The sequence below is a fragment of the Lactuca sativa genome, chromosome 3 (genome assembly GCF_002870075.4).
Source record: "Lactuca sativa cultivar Salinas chromosome 3, Lsat_Salinas_v11, whole genome shotgun sequence".
Lineage (NCBI taxonomy): Eukaryota > Viridiplantae > Streptophyta > Magnoliopsida > Asterales > Asteraceae > Lactuca > Lactuca sativa.
Window position 1 is genome coordinate 278,124,702 of NC_056625.2, and position 22,878 is coordinate 278,147,579.

Genomic DNA, 22,878 nt, shown 5'->3' on the forward strand with positions numbered 1-22,878 from the left:
ATCAGATTTTCTGGTGGTTTTCAAAGTTATACAAATCATTTTCACAAACATGCTTATGAACTCACCAACATTTTTATGTTGACCGTTTTCAAAATAACTTGTATTCTCAAGAAACCGTTGAAGCAGGATGAACGAAACAAACTAAGGATATTGTGTTATATTTTGTTTCATCATACTCTTACTATTTTGGCATGTAATATTCAAATACAATACTTGATGTAAACAATGAATGTTGTTATGTTACATGTGTGATGATGATGATGTTATGTTTCAATTATATTCACTGTAATGATATTTCAAGATGAAGTCACGCACAAGCCCCTGGACGTTCCCGTCGTCTGGTTCGGGGGTGTGACATTGGAGCTATTCGAAAACAATAGAAAACATGAGTAGCTTCGATGATAATTATTAGTTGAGATACTGAAATTGATTTGGGGAAATAATGAACAATTGAGATACCTACAAGGAAGAGAAAGACAACACTGTTTTTGGCTGATGTCGGTACTGTTCACATCAGAAAGAAGCGATGTCGGCGGTGCTGCTACTACTGACGACGGGGGTAGTGGGTTGGAGTGGCGATGGTGTTGCACCTTTGCAATTATCAGCCCTAAAACTTCTTATTTTCTTCCATATATCAATTTTGAAGGTAAACACAAATCCTCAGTCCTCAAGATGGCGAAACGACCCCTAGCCCCATTTTTTCTCTCCTTCGATGAAGTATAAAATCACGAACACGCTTGAAGCCCTGAAGCCTTCATCAAACTCGACGAAGGGTGAGCATCAAGGTTGCGGTTGATTACTTGATTTGAACCCGATTTCTAATTCTCAATCCTTACCCCTTCTAATTACTATTCTCTCGGTTAGTGCTTTACTTTGTCGCATTATTAAACTAACATTTCTCCAATATGTTAGTGTTTTAGTATGGATGTAGATGATGGAAATCATATTGTAATAAGATATTTCTATTGTCTTTGAAATCAGATATGTATATTAGTTTAGGGCTTGACATCATATTATAATAAAATATGTATATCATCCTTTAAAATCAGATTGTAAGCAGTTGGAAACTAAGAAGACTTATCAAATCATTGGTGTGAGTGAGTAAATGACTATTTTACCCTTTCAGCAGCTCCCAGTATGGTGTCGTGTCCAACATGGGTTTTGGGAGTTAGGAAAGATACAATCACCTTTTGGAGGAAAAGCATATTTTATACTTTTGGATAGAACCGTAAGTCTACTACTATAAAAACATATGTTAAGTCTACTACTCTTCAACTTGTAATGGAGTGCCAATCGTGTGTTTTCACTTTAGGTACTCACAGATAGTAATAGTGAATGATCCATTTTACTTTCTCAAAACAACAGATGGAGTGTTATGTTTATTAATTTTGTTATGAAAGCAGATAAATAAATATATATTTTTGTTTTGTATTTGGAGGGATTACAGGCAGGCCAAAGGGTGTCATGTTAAGCCATTCAGCTTTGATTATACAATCTCTGGCCAATATTGCTATTATTAGTTACACTGAGGATGATGTGTGCAATTTTTCATCTTTTTCCTTTCAATTTCTTAGTTTTAACCCTAAATATTTCAAGTCTCTTGATCTTCATATGATAGGTGTACTTACATACTGCTCCACTAGGACACGTGGGTGGTGTAACAACCCGAAATTTTCCATCGCCGAAAAACCCGTTCTATCCGTAAAAATTCGCCGTTTATCGATTCGTTCCAATTTCGTTTCGGGCTAAATTATTTAAACTTATATGTTTATTATAATCTAATGAGTGTCCAAACCCCTTAGGAACTCATGAAAATGGCCCAAAATCATTAACTTGAAATTTCTAAATTCTATCCCGTCGAATAACGGCAACTTAATCGGGTGCGACCAAAAGCCTCGTTTAATGCCGGTATCGGGTAGAATTTCATCGTGTCCAAGTTTTTGGACCTATTTAAACATGTTTAAACATTCATTTGAAGCTTTTTCTTCCTCTCTCTACTCTCTCTCTAACCTCTCTCCTCAAACTCAAGAATTAGGTCCAAAATCATCAAATTTAAGCTCCAAATCACCAAGGTAACTACCCTAACTCCTAGTATAACATCTTAGACCTTCAAATTCGAGTTCAAATCATGGAATAGGACCATATTCATGAGTTTACGGCCCTAGAACAGTCCTAGGCCGTGAACTCACATAAAATGGGTTTTGGAGCCTAAAAACCCTTCCAATCGACCTTTGGAGCTTAGATATGGCTTAATGGCTTAATGGACTGGACTTAAAAGGCCTTTAACATGGATTTTGAAGAGTAAACATGAGTTTACTGCCCAAGAACATGCTTGGGCCGTAAACTCATATAAATGGGGGTTTTATGCCCTTAAACCCTTCCAAAATACCATTGAAGCTTAGATATGAATTTTAGAATATTGGAATTGACCTTGGAGCACCTTGAACATAAATTTAGAGGAGTAAACTTGAGTTTACTGCCCAAGAACATGCTTGCGGCCGTAAACTCATACTCTTGGGGAGTAAACTCCTCTAAATGTGTTAAAATGCCACTTTAACACACCTAAAGCCTTGGGATAAATTCTAGAATTGTTTACAAACAAGTATTGGACCTTAAAACATATAAAATCACCCTTTCATAAGAGTTCACGGCCATGAGGGTGTTCATGGGCCGTAAACTCCTAAAAGCATGCCAAAAGTCCCCCAAAAATTGATGCAAGGCTTAGGAAAAATCATTAAAATCATGTGTGATTGATTTAGGACCAAAACTTTAAGAATTGGATGTGAGGGGGGAGTTTACGGCCGTAAACTCCATGTTTACAGCCATAAACTCCAATAAATGGTCCCTATGTGAGTTTCAATCCATTCCAAAGCTTAAAATCCAAGTCTAGCATTATTCCCCAAGTGTTTTGAAGCCATTTAGCAACCAAAAGTACCCCACCATGAGTTTACGGCCGTAAACTCATGGGGAATATGTCATTAGGGCCGAAAACTCTAGTATGAGTTTACTCTTGAAGAGTAAACTCAATATCCTAGCTATACGTGTCCCCAAATGTCACCCGGGTCTTTCCAAACACTTGTAATGGGGTGTTTCCGCAACTAGAAGTGTATGTCCCTAACAAATAAATTAATCAAGTCCTAATTAGATACAAATGTGTATCAATTGATAATCCATAGGAATCTTGTGCGTTCGCGAACCCAGAACTGACATTTAGGATCCAAACTGACGCGTTTCTCAACCGGTGAGTTCATACCCCTACCATTTTTCAAATATTTTTCAATGTTTTTCAAATGTTTTCAGGGGGGGGGGGGATACAAGCACAAGTACAAGGAAATCTTGTACTTAAACATATTTTCAGTCCAAATGTTTTATTTCATGTATGTTTCTAATATCAAAAATCGTGATAACTAATGATTCGAATTGCAGGGTATACTGTCAGACTAAAGTGAGATTTCTATGAAAAGTGTTTTGAATTATATTACATTTTTGCAAAAGAAATCATACTAATCATAACTAAGATTAATACTAAACGAATACGAATACGAATGTAACCAATAGTATAGTACGAATACGAATACGAATATAACTATTAGGTTAGTACGAATACTAATGCGAATACGGATATAACTACTAGGATAGAACGAATACGAATACGAATACGAATATAACCAATAGGATAGAACAAATACGAATACAAATATAACCAATAGTATAGTACGAATACGAATGCGAATACGAATATAACCAATAGTATAGTATGAATACGAATACAAATATAACTATTAGGTTAGTACGAATACGAATGCGAATACGAATATAACTAATAGGATAGAACGAATACGAATACAAATAGAAATAGGATTACGAATGCGAAATAATGTCTTTGGATGACATCAAGACTTCGAATATACAGTTAGTGTACGCCTTGAATGTCACTGGAGTTTCGAATTTAATACGAAAGTACGCCTCTGGACCTCTACTGAGTTTCGAATACATACACCTTAGAATGTCGCCAGAGATACGAAAATACAACTAATGTACTCTTTTGGAAATCATCAGAATAATCGAACATACTGTAATGTATGTTTCTGGTGAATCCAAATATTCGAAAATACAACTAAGTTAGTAGATGATAGACATTCGAATGTAGAATAACTAAGAGTTTAGAATACTTAACTAATACTACGAGTATGGTAATCATTAGTACTTCGAAATTAAACTTAAGAACCAACCTCAACACATAGGAAAATATGAGATTTTCTTGAAGTAACATAACAACTAGTAACGAAATTAGAAACGAATAAAGTAACAAACGAATAACTAAACTATTAGGAAAATATGGGATTTTCCTGGAATGACATAACAAACTGTTTTCGAATTTGTAACAAAAGATAACTAAACTGTTTTCATAAGAAAATATGGGATTTTCTTGAACAATAACTTTTTTGGAAAGCAAAGGAGACTCGTTCTTTTCAAAACTAAACCGTTTATGAACTCACCAGCTTTATGTTGATTTTCAAACCGCTTGTATTCTCAGGTCAGCATTCGACAGGTACACCGCCACCTTTTGGAGAAGACGGAGCGTTCCGAAGACTCGTCTTTACTTTTGTTCATATGATATATAACACTTGTATAACCTTTCTTTCAAACAGATGTAAACAATATTATGTAATGTAATGTTTTGTGTTTACTGTTTTACTATGTGCATTCGATTTGATACTCAACGTGGAGTCAACCCCGGAAATGTTTCCGCCTTTGGTTTTCGGGGTGTGATAGATTGGTATCAGAGCCCTTGTTTATAGTGAACTAGTATACCAAAGCTTACATGGTATAAGACTATAAACATTAAGGGGCCTAAGTGCTCTGAACTAAAAGTATACTCTACAAATATAAGTATATTCTAAAGTATACAAGTATACCGAACCGTCGAGATCCGTAACTACAAGTAGAACAAAATATACGTAAATGGGTGTTGTATGCTGCGGTTAAACCTGGGCAGTTATGTAGTCGTGTCTAGGATCAATATAGCCTGGCCAACTATATTCATTCGAGACACGGCCAACATGTGCTTGGGAGTGACTGTGGTATGCAGCATACCTAAAACTTACCCAATACCCCAAACAACGAGCCGTCGTTGCAGCGAACCATGAAATACTATGGGAGTATTTCTCAAGTCGATCCTTTGTAGAAATCCTCGTATACGCGTTGTTCCTTGATCATTCCTTTAGCGATAAATCATTTGCTTTGATAACTCTTTCCTGCCTTATCGCTTAATATAATGTTAAATATGTCTTGATGAGATATCCCCTGATCCATATCTCATGATTCAATTCAGAGGACTTATGATCCTCCCTTTCCTGATCTTTTTAGATCAAGATGCCTCCAAGAAAGAGACCCAGCTCGAAGAATACCAACAACCCTCCGCCGCCACCACCTCCTATTCAAATCGATCTGGAAACACTTCAGGCAGCCATTACAGCCACAATATCAGCCACCCTATCTCAACTAAACCCTAGTGGTTCAGGGGGTGGTACCCAAACCCAAAACCCGGAAGGTAATCAAGGACACCGGAAGGAGTGTTCCTATAAAGACTTTATGAACGCAAAACCCACATTCTTCGATGGCACAGGGGGTGTCATTGCTCTAACTCGGTGGTTAGAGAAAATCGAATCTATCTTTGAGATTTGTGCCTGTTCGGAATCCGACAAGGTAAAATTTGCCGCTTGTACGCTCATCGATAAAGTTTTGACTTGGTGGAACGGCCGAGTCAAATCCTTGACTCTACCTGTAGCCAATGCTATGGGATGGGAAGTTATGAAGGAACTACTACGCGTGGAGTATTGCCCTCGGGGTGAAATCCAGAAGCTGGAGCATGAACTGTGGAACCTGAAGATGAAAGGTTCCGATATCGCCGCCTACACATCCAGATTTGATGACTTAGCACTGCTTTGTCCGGGAATGGTTACCCCGGAGAGCAAAAAGGTAGAGAGGTTCATCTGGGGATTAACCCAGCCAACAAAAGGGAACGTTATAGCGGCGAAGCCGGATTCCTATGACAGCGCCAAATGTCTAGCGCAAACCCTGATCGATCACAATGATGACCAAGAGGAAGCAGACACCACTCCCGAGCCAACAGAAAAGAGTGGCGAGAAAAGGAAGTTTTGGAAAAAGAAGAAGAAGAGTCAGTCTTCCCCAGAACCCTCGAAGAAACAGCAGATAGTGGCAGTCCACGTTGCCACTACCCCTGTTGCTGTATCTGTTGTAGGTTCCTCAGCCCAAGCACCTGTCACCGGATATGCCAGTATCCTCCCGTGGTGTGACCGATGTAGCTACCACCATCGCATCCCTGGCCCTTGTCGTGCAAAGTTTTGTAGAATCTGTGGCCAGGAAGGTCACCTCGCGCGAAGCTGCAAAACCCCAACCCCATCAACTAGTCAAGTTTCCGGAGCTGGTATCGGTCAAACCTGCTAGTTAAATACTTATAGTTATTACATCAATCACATGTGATTAATAACTATAATACCAATGATTTTACCACTGTTCAAACTGTTTATCAAACTGCCTTACGCCAAAATGTTTTACAAACTCTTTTCTTACCAAATACTTTCATTTAAACTTTATTATATTTCTTATAAATTGCATGCCCATATATGTATAGATATATAAGAAATGTTTAAAAGGCTTAGGAAGGCCGTCCGCCCTATTTCCTTTTCCTTGATTTGGATGTGGTCTGGTGGGATGTCGGTTAGCCGTCCGAGGGTCGTTTCAATATTAATTATATATCATATGTACATATATAGACATAAAAGTACTCCTTTATTCATGCGTATCAGTACATCATTAGTAAGTTACCATCGGGGTAACACAGAATCACACTTATACTATTGCTAGATCAATGAGTCAGTTCATTCATGAGTCAATACTTAGTACTATGAGATCATATACATTACATTACTATGAAAACATATACATTACTATAAGAACATATACAACTATACTAGAGAAGAACATATACAACTATACTAGGAAGAGAACATATACAACGATACTAGAACAAGTAACATTACATTACATATACATGCATACGTTAACAATTGTGATCCACTGTATTGGAGCATGCCTTAAATGTCATGGCCCGAGTTGTAGCCAGAATTCTCTTGGAGGGAGAGCGTGAGTTTGTGTATAGATCTATACTGGATTGACTATCCTACACCTTGCTGCTAGCTACACCCGGACCTGCAGGTCTGTGGGTGCCAAACGTCATTCCGTTTTATGACCATTCATTTGTCGTTGTTTATCCGTTCGATAGTATGGTACAATTAATCACCTGATACCTTAATATAAATATGGTTTAAGGTAGTTAGTACAACAGTAGTTCCTATAATACAACACTACAGTACTACAATAATTTACCCATTACATATATTTAGTGATTATGTCACTTAAACATTAATGTACAAACTATATTTTGTTAATGATAGTTACACTTGGGAAATTACACACTTTTACAACAAACGAACATACAAAACAGTTAAGCCTTGGTAGAAGGCTACTTTAATGAAAATATAGGTTTTTCTGAGAGATTCAAACTTTTACAAACACTTACAAACATTTACATACATTTTACAAACTTACACTTGATACATGTTCAAACGTTTTGATAACAAACACCGAAACTAAAATACTTATGAACTCACCAGCTTAATGCTGATAAACTCTTTCAAAATAACTTGTATTCTCAGGTCATCAGTAGACAGGTACCGAGGCCAGCTTTTGAGAAGATGGAGCGCATCCAAGACTCATCTTATTATTTTGATTTACATTATATTTTTGGTGTCTATAACTGTACAGAACACGCTTGTATTAAAATTATATATTTAATGCAATGGATGATGTTGTTTGCTTGTTTACTTTTACTGTGTTGTGATACTCTACATGACGTCCTCCGCCCCAGAACGTTTCCGCCGTTCTTGGTTTTGGGGTGTGACAGACGGAGCGTTCCGAAGACTCGTCTTTACTTTTGTTCATATGATATATAACACTTGTATAACCTTTCTTTCAAACAGATGTAAACAATATTATGTAATGTAATGTTTTGTGTTTACTGTTTTACTATGTGCATTGGATTTGATACTCAACGTGGAGTCAACCCCATAAATGTTTCCGCCTTTGGTTTTCGGGGTGTGACAGGTGGACTATCATTAGTTCTAGCCATGCTTATGGTAGGAGGATGACATGTCTTGATGCCAAAATTTGAAGCTAAGTCACATCTTGAAGCTATTGAAAAGCATCATGTCACTTCCTTCATAACAGTTCCTACAATTATGTCTAATATGATTTCTTTAATCAGGTATTTTTTGTAACACTGTGAATTTCAAACCAAAATTTTCAATTTAAAAACACATTTATCATAATTATAAAATCACAAAATGTCATTACTTAAAATCATTAAATCTCATGTCCAAAAATTGTATGTATCAAAACTCCAGGATCCTCTCAATTTAACTTTGTCTCCGATGTGTGTACAATCAAGCCGGTGCCCTCCCGCGATCCTAATAAGAACCTGAAACACATAACAAATAACACGGTAAGCACCAAGCTTAGTGAGTTCCCCAAAATACCACACACAATAATTAGCCACTCGGGGCTATAGCTCTATAAGATCTTCTGGTGAATGTGTCTCAGTGGGACCCTCCAGTCCCACAGCTCGTTGGACCCTCTGGTCCGGTCTAACCCTCCGGTCTCACTACTTGTTGGACCCTCTGGTCCGGTATAAGTAAGGACCCTCCGGTCTCATATTTTGTTGGACCCTCCGACCCGATCTAAGTATCTCATAATTTATCACACAGTACATATCACATAGAAAATGCATAACTCAAGCAAGCACATAAGACCCTCAGGTCACACATAACTACCACTCTAGGTAAAGTATAGTGAGAAGACTCACCTCGACATCAAGCAAGCATCCTCACACTCGAATCTCGATCTAGCCACCACCTAACACATAGGGTAGTTATCCTAATAAATACTTGATTCTCGACTCTAAATAACCAATCGCTACTTTTCTCCTTCCAACTCTCGAATTGGGTAAAAGACCATTTTACCCCTCCATGGTCTCTAATTGTAACAACATAAATTTTCAAATAATTTTTCATTTTTAAAACATAATTCAATTCATAACAAAATCCAGTGTATCACATATTATCTTAATAAACAACCCCAGAATCTCAATTACATAAATCTTCATCAGTGTGTACAGATCATGCCGGCGCCTTCCCGCGATCCTTGCTAGTACCTGAAACTCATATCACATAACACAGTAAGCATAAATGTTTAGTGAGTTCCCCAAAATAGCACATACAACACATACGCCACTCAAGGCCATAACTCTATGGGACCTTCCGATCCATGTGTCTCAGGGGACTTCCGTCCCAATACTGGTAGACCTTTTGGTCCTACCCATAATGACCTTCCGGTCCTCCTCATCAACCTTCCAGATCGTCTTATCTTGACCTTCCGGTCCATACCATGTTGACCTTCTGGTCCATATCATGATGACCTTTCGGTCCATTCCATGCTACTCATAACATATCATAACACATACATATCACATATCAACATTTATCACATACTCTGCATAGCATATAAGACCTTCTGGTCACACATAATTACCACTCTAGGTAAAGTATAGTGAGAAGAATCACCTCGCATGAAGTCGGATAAACTCTCCTGCTCAAATATCCCGACCTAGCCTCCTATCAACAGGATAACATCTCTAATCAAAATCCCCTCATGTTCTCATCTATAATAATGGGTAGAAGACCATTATACCCCTCTCTGACCTCTCTTGAATCAGCTTAACCAAAACCCCAGGGTCAACTGAAGTCAACTCTAGTCAACGGCCAAACTTTGACCAGACTCGTCGAGTGCACATGGGTGACTCGGTGAGTCCAAGCGTGTCCTCTGGATCCTTCTAAAGCTTCATTCGACTCGTCGTTTGAACCCTCCACTCGATGGGTTACCACTGGTCATGAATCACGGGACAACCTGATCCGACTCGTCGAGTTCCCTTATGGACTCGGCGAGTTCCTTACATGGCAACACTCATTCGACCTTCTGAGGTCAGATATGTTTCTCTAATTTATATATCTGGCCTTCTAGCACCCAAAAGTCATGTAAAGGTCTGAACTTGAGGCTCATACATGGTGTATTTTGCTCTATACATCATTATGACTCCATTAAAGCTTCATAGCTTCAAAGCTCCAAGGTTACTCCTTCATGGCCACCTACTTTTAGGTTCTCTGGACCTCACAAGGTCCAGATCTACAAAATAACTCGAAGAAGGGTTTGGATGCACCCAAAACCCCATCAATAAGGTGATACAAGCCCTAACTTAACCACCAAAGAAAATCTACTCAAACACAAGGGAGACAAGAGCTTGTACCAGATCTGAAGCTTGAAATGAAGATGAAACTGATCCACCAACTCTCCTATGAGATCCTTGCAACACCCTTGAACTTCTTCTCAAAGAAATGACCTCCAATTAGCCTCTGTTTCCTCTTTAGCTCACAAATAACTCTAGGGTTTCTCTCAAGGGACGAAGACACTGATGGGAAGGCGCCAAGGAGGCTATAAGTGCCTTTAAATATGCCTAGGACCAAGATAATTAGGGTTTCTGTTAACAACACTGACTCAGCGAGTCCACTTGCCGACTCGTCGAGTCCATTCATTTTCCATGTCACCAAGCCGCGATCCTACTCGACGAGTTAAGGCGCCAACTCGTCGAGTTACTCCTCATAACTTCGAAAATAAATACTTATTTTATCATACCTGGAAATCCAGATGTTACACTAATACTCATGTAGACCGAACCCTAAAGTCAACATAAGTCAAACTCAAGTCAACAATCCTTGTTGACCCCAACTCGTCGAGTCCCCTCATTTCCTCAGAAGTCTCATGTAGGTCCAGCTCAGCTCGTCGAGTTGACTCCCAACTCGTCGAGTTATCGCATGATCAAGCTCATCGGGACAAATCCTAGCTGACTCGTCGAGTCAGCTTATAGACTCAGCGAGTCGCTTCAGTATGATTTCCCATTCAGACGTTTTAAGTTAGATCTATGGTCCCAATCCCTAGATCTAACCTCTCAAAGCTCAAAAGTCACGTAAAGCTTGCAGCTTTACGTTCATGCATGTCACTTTGGCTCAAAATGCCAAATCAAGACTCTAACAAGGTTTAGATGCACAAGATCTTGCCTCCATCTCAATAAATCTTGGGTCTTTGGACTCACAAAGTCTCCTATAGTTCAGATATGAGGTTTCCAACCTCATACCATGCTTATTTAACTCAAAGGTACAAAAGAATGGGGGGAAAAGCTCTAAAATTCTTAAGATGAGATCTAGCAAAAGAAATGGACAAGATGAGAACTTTGTACCTCTATACAGCAGCTAATGCACTCAAAACCACAGATCCACAACCCTCCTTAGGTCCAAATCACGTAGCTCTTCTATCTCCTTCAAAGAAGTGCACAAGAATGCACAAAATGGCCACTCACTCTCTTCACAATGGATGGAACAGTTTAGGGTTTCTCGCAGGCTCTCAAATGACAATTGGTGGCGGAAATGAGGGCTTAGGGCCCCTTAAATAAGTCACAACCCTGGAGATTTAGGGTTCATCTCACAACACCAACTCGACGAGTCGGGACAATGACTCGTCGAGTCAGTTCATTAATCTACGTGGCCAACTTGACTCTACTCAACGAGTCAAGGCACCAACTCGTCGGTCACCCTGCTAAAGCATAAGCAAATATCATTCCCGAAAATCAGGATGTTACATTTTTTAACTAATACATATATAAAGTGCATTTCTATTAATAAGTATTCTTTTGTATTAATTCTTCATGACTTTATATTAGATTTTCAGGGAGAAAGATACATGTAAAGAGTTATTAATGGTGAATAAGATTATGAATGGTGGTGGAAGCCTTTCAGTTAAGCTAATTAAAGAAGCAACAAATGTTTTCTCTAGAGCTGTGCTTTTTCTCGGCTTATGGTTGTTTTATATTTACTTTCAGTTTTTTTTGATGAAGTGTATGTATGAGGAGGGCATTTACGTCTTTTTCTTTGGAAGGGATGACTGAGGGTTGTTCGTCTCTGACTTTTATGACACTTAATGATCCTACAAAGCAAATAACAAGTGAACAAGAAGAAGTTGTTTGTATTGGAAAGGTTGCACCACATGTTGAGTTGAAGATTAACACAAAGGATTCAGGCCATGTTGGACACATTCTAACAACAGGGCCCCACTTAATGATTGGATACTAGGGGGACCCGGACCACCATATTCTAACGAAATCAGGGTGGCATGAAACTGGTGATATAGGGAGAATAGATGATGCATTCTCAATTTTCCCATTATATATTTTGCTTGTTTATATTTGCAAGTAATTTTTTCATTTATCTATGCAGATGGATATCAATCGTACCATTGGTATCTTCTATCGTGTTTGTACATTGATATAATATTAAATCTTCATATTGTTCTTATATCACTCTAATTTGCATCATTTTAATTGATTAAAAGTGAAGTGACGTGTTGCCGAATACTAATTATGGGGTTGTTGGATTACCTACAAGCAATCAAAATATGAAAGAAGGTCAATCCACAAGAAATGATGGATCTGTTGGCTCCCCGTGTCTAACCAAATCACCAAAGGTTATGATTTTACTTTTATTATCCAAATTATGCACAACCATTAATAAACATGTATCATTTAATAATTGTTTGCTTGCATTATCACCTTGATGTTTATATCAAATAGTTATATAACCAAAGGTCATGATTTTCCATTTTTTTTATTTCTTTATCACACAACAAATTACATTTTCATTTGGTGCAGTTTCTATATTTAAGTGGTAAATTCACTAGATAGCAATATAGTTTTCATTTTGTTTTGATTCCTTTATGTTAGAATAATAAAGAGTATATTGATAGAATCTAAACAGGTATATGAATCAAGACAAGAACACGATGATCGAATATGTGCTGAATGATTAAAAGTCACTGCCTTAGAAGAGCTCGACAAAGAACTTCTACTATAAAGGTAGTTTTGGGTTTAGTACAATCGATACTAATCACGGTGCATGCATGCACTATAAATAGTCTAACCCTAGCATATTAATATCGAGTGGACATGCCCAACCCGTTATAAAAGATAAATTAAAACAATACAATACAATTATTGACACAACATTAAATAACCCAACAACCCCCCCCCCCCCCTTTGTGTCAATAAGGAAGGTAGATCTTCATTATTGTTGGTGCTTCTGAACTGCAAAAAGTTTCGGCATTGTACCTAGCAAAGTCTTGCAAACCTGGATATACCAGTTAATCATATCCGAGAAACATTTATCATCCCCTGCACTATTTGTTTTGCACTGATTCATTAACTCCATAATGTATTGTAGGCAAGAGGTGGAGTAAAGATGCTTATCAGCCAAAGAAAAGCAAACTCTATTAAATTCAGCATCAGACCTTTCACGATTCTGGAACGTCATACACCAACCATCCTTTCGTATTCTACCCAGCTTCATCTTGTCAAAATCTTCTGGAGCTTCTTTGGGTAAAACTGTTGGCTTCTTTCGTAGAACTGCCGCTATCTCTACATCCATCTTCCCAACTTCCTGGATGTACGAGATCAACACCCTTGTAAGATGTGCCATGATAGGTTCATATTTCTTTTCATCCTTGAGAAGGAGGTGAAGTAGAGATATCCAATCATACGGGTTTAGGCATGGCAAATCAGTCAATGTGAATTTAAAGACCGAACTCGTAGCTCCTCTTGCAACTTTTAAATGAGCATTCAGAAAGCTTTCGGTTTTAATGGGGCCCGAAACCTTCACAATTGGTATCTTCTTCGATCTCTAGGTTTCGTATTGTGGCTTCATGTGCTTCAGATAGAATGAAAAGAGCATTTGATCAGCATCGTTGTCGGTAAGAGGAACGTTTGCAACTTTGTCAAAACACCAAAAATGAAACGCCTTCGGAGTAATCGCTAGATCAAGCTGCGAATCCAGACTGTTCTCCAATTCGAATGACACAAATGGTTCAAGCCAATAAATGTTTGGATTATCAATGGCTTCATTTAGGATTCATTCCATTGACCAGAGAGGGAAAAAAGCTTTTGAGCTTCTAAAGAAAGTTGGGCTTCACGAGTAGATTTCTCTTATTCTTTAGCTTCCCTAACAATACGATGATTTTCGTCAATTTCTGCACGACGAATTTTCCTTCTTAACTTCTCATTTTCATCAACTTTTTCCTCTTCACTGTCATCAACCAAATTTTATTTTCCTCTCGAATCTTTGGATTTTATTCTTGATCATCACCACCACCAACTGGTTTCTTGAAATCTTCAGTTATAATTTTCTTCACATCAGCAACACAACTTCAGATGACATCATTCTCATACTTCAGATCAGCAATCTGGGAATTCACATGCATTAACTGTTGGATTAGGTGTCTAAGTTCATAACTATTTCTGGGATGTACTTGACTCGGTTGGCATGGTCCATTTTGGGTTGCATGGAATTGCAACACTTGGATAGACTAAATGAGAGAAAGGACACTTAAGGTTTATTAATATATTATAAGTTCTAATATATTAATAATATTATTTAATTAGTATTGATCAAGAATTAATTTGGTGATAAAAAGGAGACTAATTAAATGTATGGGGTTGATTGTGCAAATCATCCATTCTTTTATAGTGGGCTAATGATCGATGGTTTAATGAATTGGGCTAAAACCCATAAGGTGCTCTATGGATAGTCCATGGAGGTTATAACCCAGTGGATCTTGGAATATGAAAAGCCATGTCAATTAGGGTTTACATGTTGTAACCCTACTTGTGACACAACTATAAAAGGACCCCATGGGCTACCAAAATCGGTACTATGTGTAGAACAAGAGGGCTAGCCGATTTTGAGTGATAGTGTACTTCTCTTAAAGTTATTCCAAGAGTTGTGGTGTTGTGTGAAACATTTGAGGCATCACACTTGAGGTGCTAGGCTCACAAGGTTCTCAAGGAATCCAAGCAACAAGAAAGGTATGTTCTTCTAGTAGCTTTTATGTTTCAAAGTTCCCCATGCAACAATTAAGAACCTTGGAAAATCAAATTTGCACGTATCTTAGTAAAACATAGATCCAAGGTTTATAGGGTTGCATATACACCTTAAGAGTGTTATAATGCTCAAAACCCTTCATTAACTTGACTGATACAACCTTCACCCGCTCAATTTTAAAAGCAAGCTAATCCATTATCTTGTTTTCATGAGCCAAATCAACATGAAGCTTTCTGATCTTGAAGGAGATGGATGCTTGGAACGTAAAATTCTCAGTTTGAATGTCAGAGCGAAACTTCGTAAGAGCATCATTTTTAGTTTGGAGAGAAGAAACGAGACTGTTGATGGTTGTGTTCGCAGATGCTGTGTTTCGTTCAGATGAAGAGCGAAAGTCCTCCATAAAGCTTTTGATATCAGAAAATAGTTTATCGACTTTTTCGGTCGTCTCCTTGCAAGTCTTAGCAGAATCAACGACTGCTTTGTTTGCGAGGGATAGATTGGTTGCATGCTCCTCTATAAGTGTTTCAAGGAGGGCTTTGATTGTGGCCTGGGAGTATTCATCGCTGGAAGAGGCTGTTCTGGACTCAAGTAAAGAATCTAACTTGGAACTTAGAGCTTTGAACTGCCCTACTGTCATTGGAGCATCATCTTCGTCGCTTTCGTGTTGAACTCGGAAAGTAATGTAGGAAAAATCGTCAAAAACATCCCTGTCATCACCGAAGATTGTATCTGGATCATCTTGGCGTAAAGGTGAGATGGGAGTAGTATCAACACTAGAAGTGATACTAGAAGTCCTTGCCCCCGTATCAGATACGTTGACAGTAACCGGTGGTGTACTCGTGGTCATTGTTGTTGTTGCAGTTGAGTCCGTGTATAGTAGAGTTGTATGAGTACTAGAGATTTGTGGTTGTGAAACTCCAATAGATACAGGTGGACATGGAGCGATGGTGATCGGAGTTGTAGTAGTAGTAGGAGAAGGTGGATTAAAATCCTAGAAAAAATCATCTGTTATAGGAACAGAAGTAGGCACTGAAAATGTTACCGCATGATTGGTCGTGATTGTCTCCGAAACCATCGGTTGCAAAGTCATCGCAGTGTCAACAGTTGCATGCTGGTCTTGTGTGCGAATATCGGAGATGGTATTAGACTGCGAATCCTCCTCATCATTTAGTGTAGGCATTCTGGGCTTGCGAGCGATTCACTTTACCTTCTTCTTTGGAGTTTGAGCAGGCTTGGAGGGTCAAATCTTCCCTTTTCGCTTTCCCCCTTTCTTAGGCTTTTCAGCCTCTTCCAAAACTTGTCGCATAATAGGTGTTAAAGGGCGAGCACCCAAAGCTGGCTGCCTACGATACTCAGCAATACCATTACTATTGGCTGGAACGTTTCGTAGCATCAATTCTTGAATGGATCCAGTGAAAGAAAATCGCGAACTATCTGACAAAATAACGTTCAAAGTGTGGAAAATGGGAATGACAACAATAGTTAAACCCTCTATCACCGGAATAGGGAGGCGATTAATTTCCCTCTGAACAATAATATCCCAAAAACAAGCACATGAAATCTCGTTGTGCCTTGTAACAGAAAGAGTGCTCTGAAGAAGTTGAGTCCATAGAACTGACCCATAATCCAAATTTACCCCTGAATAAACACCATAAATGATCGTAAGAAAGAGCTTACTTGCACTGTGTAACATCCTGACTCCCAGGTACAAATTTAATTCATTTTATATTCATTTTGATAGGGCAACTCAACAAGTTGGAGGCCCTAACTCATCGAGTAGAGATTGAGATAGCCGTGTGGTGTGTGGGCCGAAAACGGTCTTGATAAGATGAAGGTGAAATGGTTTTGGGCCCAACTTTGGCTTTATTCGAATTTCATAGGCCCAATAATATATTTCGGCCCATTGGGTCCTTAGGATGGTTTACGGCCCAATAAAAGTCCATTAGGTGGTTTAAGGTCCATTAAGGTAAATGGAATCATTTATGGCTCAACCAGGCCCATTAGAGGTAAACCAATCCATTTTAGGCCCATATGGCCCAAAATGTTAAGTTTTATGAATGTGGGTCCAAGTAGAGCCCATTTAAGGGTTCTAAGCCCAAGTTAGTCAAAGTGAATGCTTATTGGTCCATTAGGCCCAATAAGAAAATCCTAGTCCATAATGAACTTGAACCGGGATTTTTAGGGTTTTCAACTCCCAATTGACTTTCTGAAATGTTTTGTATAGAGTTTTGAACTTTATTGGGTGAACCTTGATTGAATTTGTTTTCATTAAAAGGAACATAATGCATATCGTCAAGTTAGAGTTACAAGTATTATCATAGATAGCGTTTACATGAGCACAAAATTTCCTAGCAAAATGCTAGTTGTGACATTATCCCCAAGTTAGAGGGAATTTCATCCCGAAATTCTTTTGAAGTGAGGATTATTAATGAGACAATAGGTGAGGGTACTTCTGCTTCATTAGGTCTTCGCGTTCCCATGTGAATTACGGTCCACGCTTAGCGTTCCACCGAACCTTCACAATCGGAATGCGACTCTGCTTTGTACGCTTCACTTCCCTGTCCATAACTTCGACCGGTTCTTCGATGAACAGGTGCTTCTCGTTGATCTCGATCTCTTCTAAAGGAATGAAGAGAGTTTCACCGGATAAACACCTTTTCAAATTAGAAACGTGGAACACGGGGTGTACATTGCTGAGCTCCGCAGGTAGTTGCAACCTATACGCCATTGGACCAATTCAGGCAAGAATCTCAAATGGTCCAATGTATTGCGGGTTTAGTTTCCCCCGTTTCCCGAAACGAATCATCCATTTACAGGGAGAGACTTTCAATAACACCCGATCCCTGACTTGGAATTCTAAAGGCTTTCGCGTTTGTCAGCATAACTCTTCTGTCGCTCTCGTGATGCTTGAAGCCGTGCTTTAATTTGGATTATCTTTTCCGCTTTTTCATGAATGATCTCTGGCCCTATGAGAGTACTGGTAGGTGATTGCCCTTTTGCTAGCTGGGTGTCACCCACCTCAGCCCAACATAGGGGCGATCTACATTTACGTCCTTATAGAGCCTTGAAAGGAGCAACCCTGATGCTCGTGTGATAACTGTTGTTATATGAGAATTCAATCAAAGTCAAGTGAGTATGTCACGACTTGCCGAAATCTATCACACAGGATCTAAGCATGTCTTCAAGTGTCTGGATGGTGTGCTCACTTTGACCATCCGTCTAAGGGTGGTAGGCAGTGCTCATATCTACCTGTGTTCCCATTGCCTTTTGCAGCGACTGTCAAAATCGTGAAGTAAATCGACTATCTCGATCTGAGATGATAGATACTGGCACCCCATGAAGTCTCACAATCTCCTTGATGTATATTCTGGTTAACCTTTCCATATTGTAGGATTCCTTTATTGGCAGGAAATGAGCGGATTTAGTTAACCTATTGACAATTACCTATATGGCATCCAATCCATCAGTTGTCTTGGGTAGTTTGGTCACGAAGTCCATAGTAATCCATTCCCATTTCCTCTCGGGTATCACGGGTTGTTGCAATAGTCCCGAGGGATTTTGGCATTCCACTTTTGCCTTAGCGCTGGTGAGGCACTTGCTTACATAAGTGGCATTTTCTGCTTTCATGTTTGGCCACCAATAATGTTGCTTGATATCCAGGTACATCTTATCTGAACCAGGATGTATGGAGTATCGCGTCTTGTGGGCTTCATGCATGATTACTTCTCTGAATCCCCCAATCTTAGGAACCTAGATTCTGTTCATGAAGTGGTGAGTTCCATCCTCTTTATCTTCAAATTCCTTATATATTCCACGTAGTGATTCACTAGTGACGTTCTGTGGTTTCAATGTTTCACGCGACGACTTGAATATTCCTTTCGGCTCAGGGCATCGGCTACCACGTTAGCCTTGCCTGGGTGGTACTTGATCTCACACTCGTAATCATTTAGCATCTCAACCCATCTCCGCTGCCTCATGTTTAGTTCCTTTTGATTGAAAATATGCTGGAGGCTTTTGTGATCGGTGAAAATGGTGCACTTGGTACCATAAAGGTAGTGCCTCCAAATCTTCAAGGCGAAGACCACAACTCCCAGCTCGAGATCATGGTGATGTAATTTACTTCATGTTTTTAGTTGCCTGGATGCATATGTAATAACTTTTCCTCGTTGCATAAGAACACAACCTAAACCTTGATTCAAAGCATCACAGTAGACTACAAAGTCTTTAGTTCCCTCTGGTAAGGATAGCACTGGTGCACTACAGAGGGCTTGCTTCAAGGTTTGGAAGGTAGTTTCTTGCTTCTCAGTCTAGTTGAAAGGTACACCTTTTTGTGTCAGTGTGGTGAGAGGTTTGGCTATCTTGGAGAAGTTCCGAATGAAACTTTGGTAGTAGCCTGCAAGATCCAAGAATTGGCGAATTTCTGTTGGTGTTGTCGGAATTGCCCAGCCTTCAATGGCTTTGACCTTGGAAGGATATACATGAATTCCTTCCTTGCTGACAACATGTCCCAAGAAGTCCACACTACGGAGCCAAAACTCACACTTGGAGAGTTTCGCATACAACTTCTCAGCTCGCAGGGTCTCTAAGATTTGTCAGAGATGTTGGCTATGCTCTTCTTCGCTTCGAGAGTATACGAGAATATCATCGATGAAAATGATTACGAAATTGTCAAGGAGTGGGTGGCAGACTCGATTCATGAGGTCCATAAATACAACGGGGGCATTTTTTAGACCGAAGGGCATCACGACAAATTTTTAATGACCGTAGCGAGTTTGGAAAGCAGTCTTAGGAATATCCTCATCTCGGACTTTGAGTTGATGATAACCGGATCTCAGTCTATCTTCGAAAATTAGCTAGCCCCTTGAAGCTGGTCAAATAGATCATCAATTCGTGGAAGTGGATACCGGTGTTTGATGGTGAGCTTATTTAGCTCCCTATAGTCAATGCACATCCTAAAGGACCTGTCTTTCTTTTTAACGAAAAGAACCGAAGCTCCCCATGGAGAGAAGCTTGGTCTTATGAATCCTTTATCCAGGAGTTCACTCAGTTGGCTTGATAATTCTTGCGTTTCAGCGGGAGCCAACCTATAGGGTGATTTGGCGATCGGAGTGGCTCCAAGAGCGAGGTCGATTCAGAATTTGACTTGCCTTTTTGGGGGTATTCCCGAAAGATCTTCAGGAAATACATCTGGAAAGTCGCATGCCACTGGGATGTTATGAAGGTTTATTTCTTCCTTGGTTTTATCCGCAATATGAGCTAAGAACACATAATTCTTCTTAAGTAGGCACTTCTGTGCCTTGATGCACGATTATGAGACGAAGGTTTGTGTCGGGTTTATCTCCATAGATTATTAGGGTTTCGTGATTGGGAAGATGAAGGCGAACGACCTTCTTGTGACACATAATATCAGCATGATGGGGGCTTAACCAATCCATGCCAATTATCACATCAAAACTCCTAACATTTACAAGCATCAAATCTATTTGGAAAGAGTGGTTGTTTAGTGTTAACATGCATCCTATATAGATATCTTTAGTTGATTCAGTCTTCCCATTATCCATTTCCACCGTGAAGGTTTCATTGAGCTTCTGGGGTCGTTGATTTAGTAAATGTTTGAACTTGTTACTAACGAAACTTCGTTCTGCCCCACCATCGAATTAGATGCATGCATATGCATTGTTAAGTAGGAACGTATCGGTGACAACGGTAGGGTCCTGGACTGCTTCACCTTGTCCCAAAGTCAAAACTCTTCCCGATCCTCCAGCTCCTTGATTGTTAACATTGGGGAAATTGCACCTGAAATGACCGGTTCTCCTGTATCCATAACAGGTATGACTAGCCCCGGTATTAGTGTTGTTGTTTTTGTTATTGCGAGTGTTGTTGTTGTTGTTTGGCATCTGGTTCTGTTGAAGCTGAGTCCTACAGTATTTTCCTGTATGACCTTTCCGATTGCACCTTGTGCAAAACATCTCTTTGCATTCCCCATGATGATGGAAGTTGCATTTGTCACATTTGGGGAGATTTCTTGAGTACTGCTTTGGAGTATTTGGCGTGGATGAGGCTGGAGCATGTGGTGTGGATGAGACTTGAGTAGTAGTAGCATGAACTGCCACTGTTTGTTGTTTCTTTGACGACTCTGAGCCTTGTCGCCCCTTCCACTTATTTTATCACCCGTTTTGCTTTGTCTCCCTTCTTGTTGTTGTGATCATACAGTTTCTTGGCAAGTCCCTTGGCACTATCAAAGGTTTCCGGATTTGTTGCTATCACGTTTCCTTGGATTGGGGAGGTCAATCCCCAGATGAACCTGTAGATCTTCTTTCCCTCAGAAGTAATCATTCCAGGGCACAATAGAGACAACTCACTAAATATGGATATGTAGGCATCGATGTCGAAGTTTCGAACTGTGAGATTCCATAGTTCTTGCTCCATTTTCTAGACTTCTCCACGTGGGCAGTATTCGGCCATCAACATCTCTTTCAACTCCACCCACGGCATAGCATTGGCTATGGGGAGTGTCATGGCTTCCACATGTCCGTTCCACCAGGAAAGAGCTTGATCAACAAATGTGCAGGCTGTAATCTTGACCTTGCACTCTTCAGGACATCCGCATATTTCAAAGACTGATTCAACGTTCTCGATCCATCTTTTCAGGGTTATTACGCCTCCCGTTCTGTTAAAGGTTCGTGGTTTGGCGTTGGTGAAGTCTTTGTAAGTACAGGCCTTGGAAGGCCTTTGATTCATTCCTTGATTGGAACTTCCAGCTCCATTCCCATTGCCTCCACCGTTGTTTCCGTTGTGGATATGAGTCAGAGCTGCTGCAACTACAGCTGAAACTGCTGCTTGGAAAGCAACTGAGTTCATCTCTGGAGTAGGTGGTGGTGGTGCTGGTGGTGGTGGAGTTGCATCGTTGTTTACTGGTGGGTTCCTTCGAGGCATCTTCTGTCATAGAACAGAGAGATGATGAGCGCATAGCGTATATTAGGTTTAGAGTACTACTATCTCGGTGATTCGATTTGTGCATGTAATTAACTTCATAATTTATCATGAAACAAAGAAATAAGTCACATAGCAGATAACAACATCACGATAAAACACGTAATATTTCTGCTAATAATATCCATTTTAGTACATGAAAATTTTGCCTTAAAGGCATACAATACGTAGGAAAAAGTGTAAAATCTGACAGCATGACGACCATATGAATAGTGTAATCACTTAAACATATGGTCGGTAGTACATGAAATAGTCATACATATAAAAAAAGGAAAATCATAATGATAATAGTAGGTGAGGGAGCGGATCCTAGTCGCGATGCGATGCGTCGGAAGGTGGTGATGAAGAAGTGGATGCACCCTGAAGTCGAGCCACCTGTCGCTCGGTGTCCCGTAGTCGGGCCTCCCACATCTCCTGTCTCATGTGAAAATCTCTGATAACCTCCTGCGTTTCCTGCTCCACTCTCGCAACCGCAACTCGCATTTGGTGCATTTGGTCAGCAGTGTTCTTAGCCAAATTACCAATATCCCTCAATAGTCTTACCACAACCGGAAGTGCTCTATCAGTTGGCCCTCCATCTCTCAGGTTATAGAATTCTCTCGCCATAACAAACGAGGGTCGTTGTCCCTGCTGTCTGCTCCACCTCCAAATATCGACACCCCATGGAGGCTTAGGGCCATTAGGGCCCATTCGGTGAGCTGGCACTCTCACTGGGATAGTGGATTGATGACTACGGACTCTGCGTCCAAATTACCATCGTTGTTGTCAC

At 39.8% G+C, this 22,878-nt stretch overlaps 1 pseudogene; it reads left to right on the forward strand.

The window, feature by feature from the left end:
* Window positions 1-495: 495 nt before the first annotated feature.
* LOC111893279 (2-succinylbenzoate--CoA ligase, chloroplastic/peroxisomal-like) lies at window positions 496-17,340 on the forward strand (annotated as a pseudogene).
* Window positions 17,341-22,878: the final 5,538 nt, after the last annotated feature.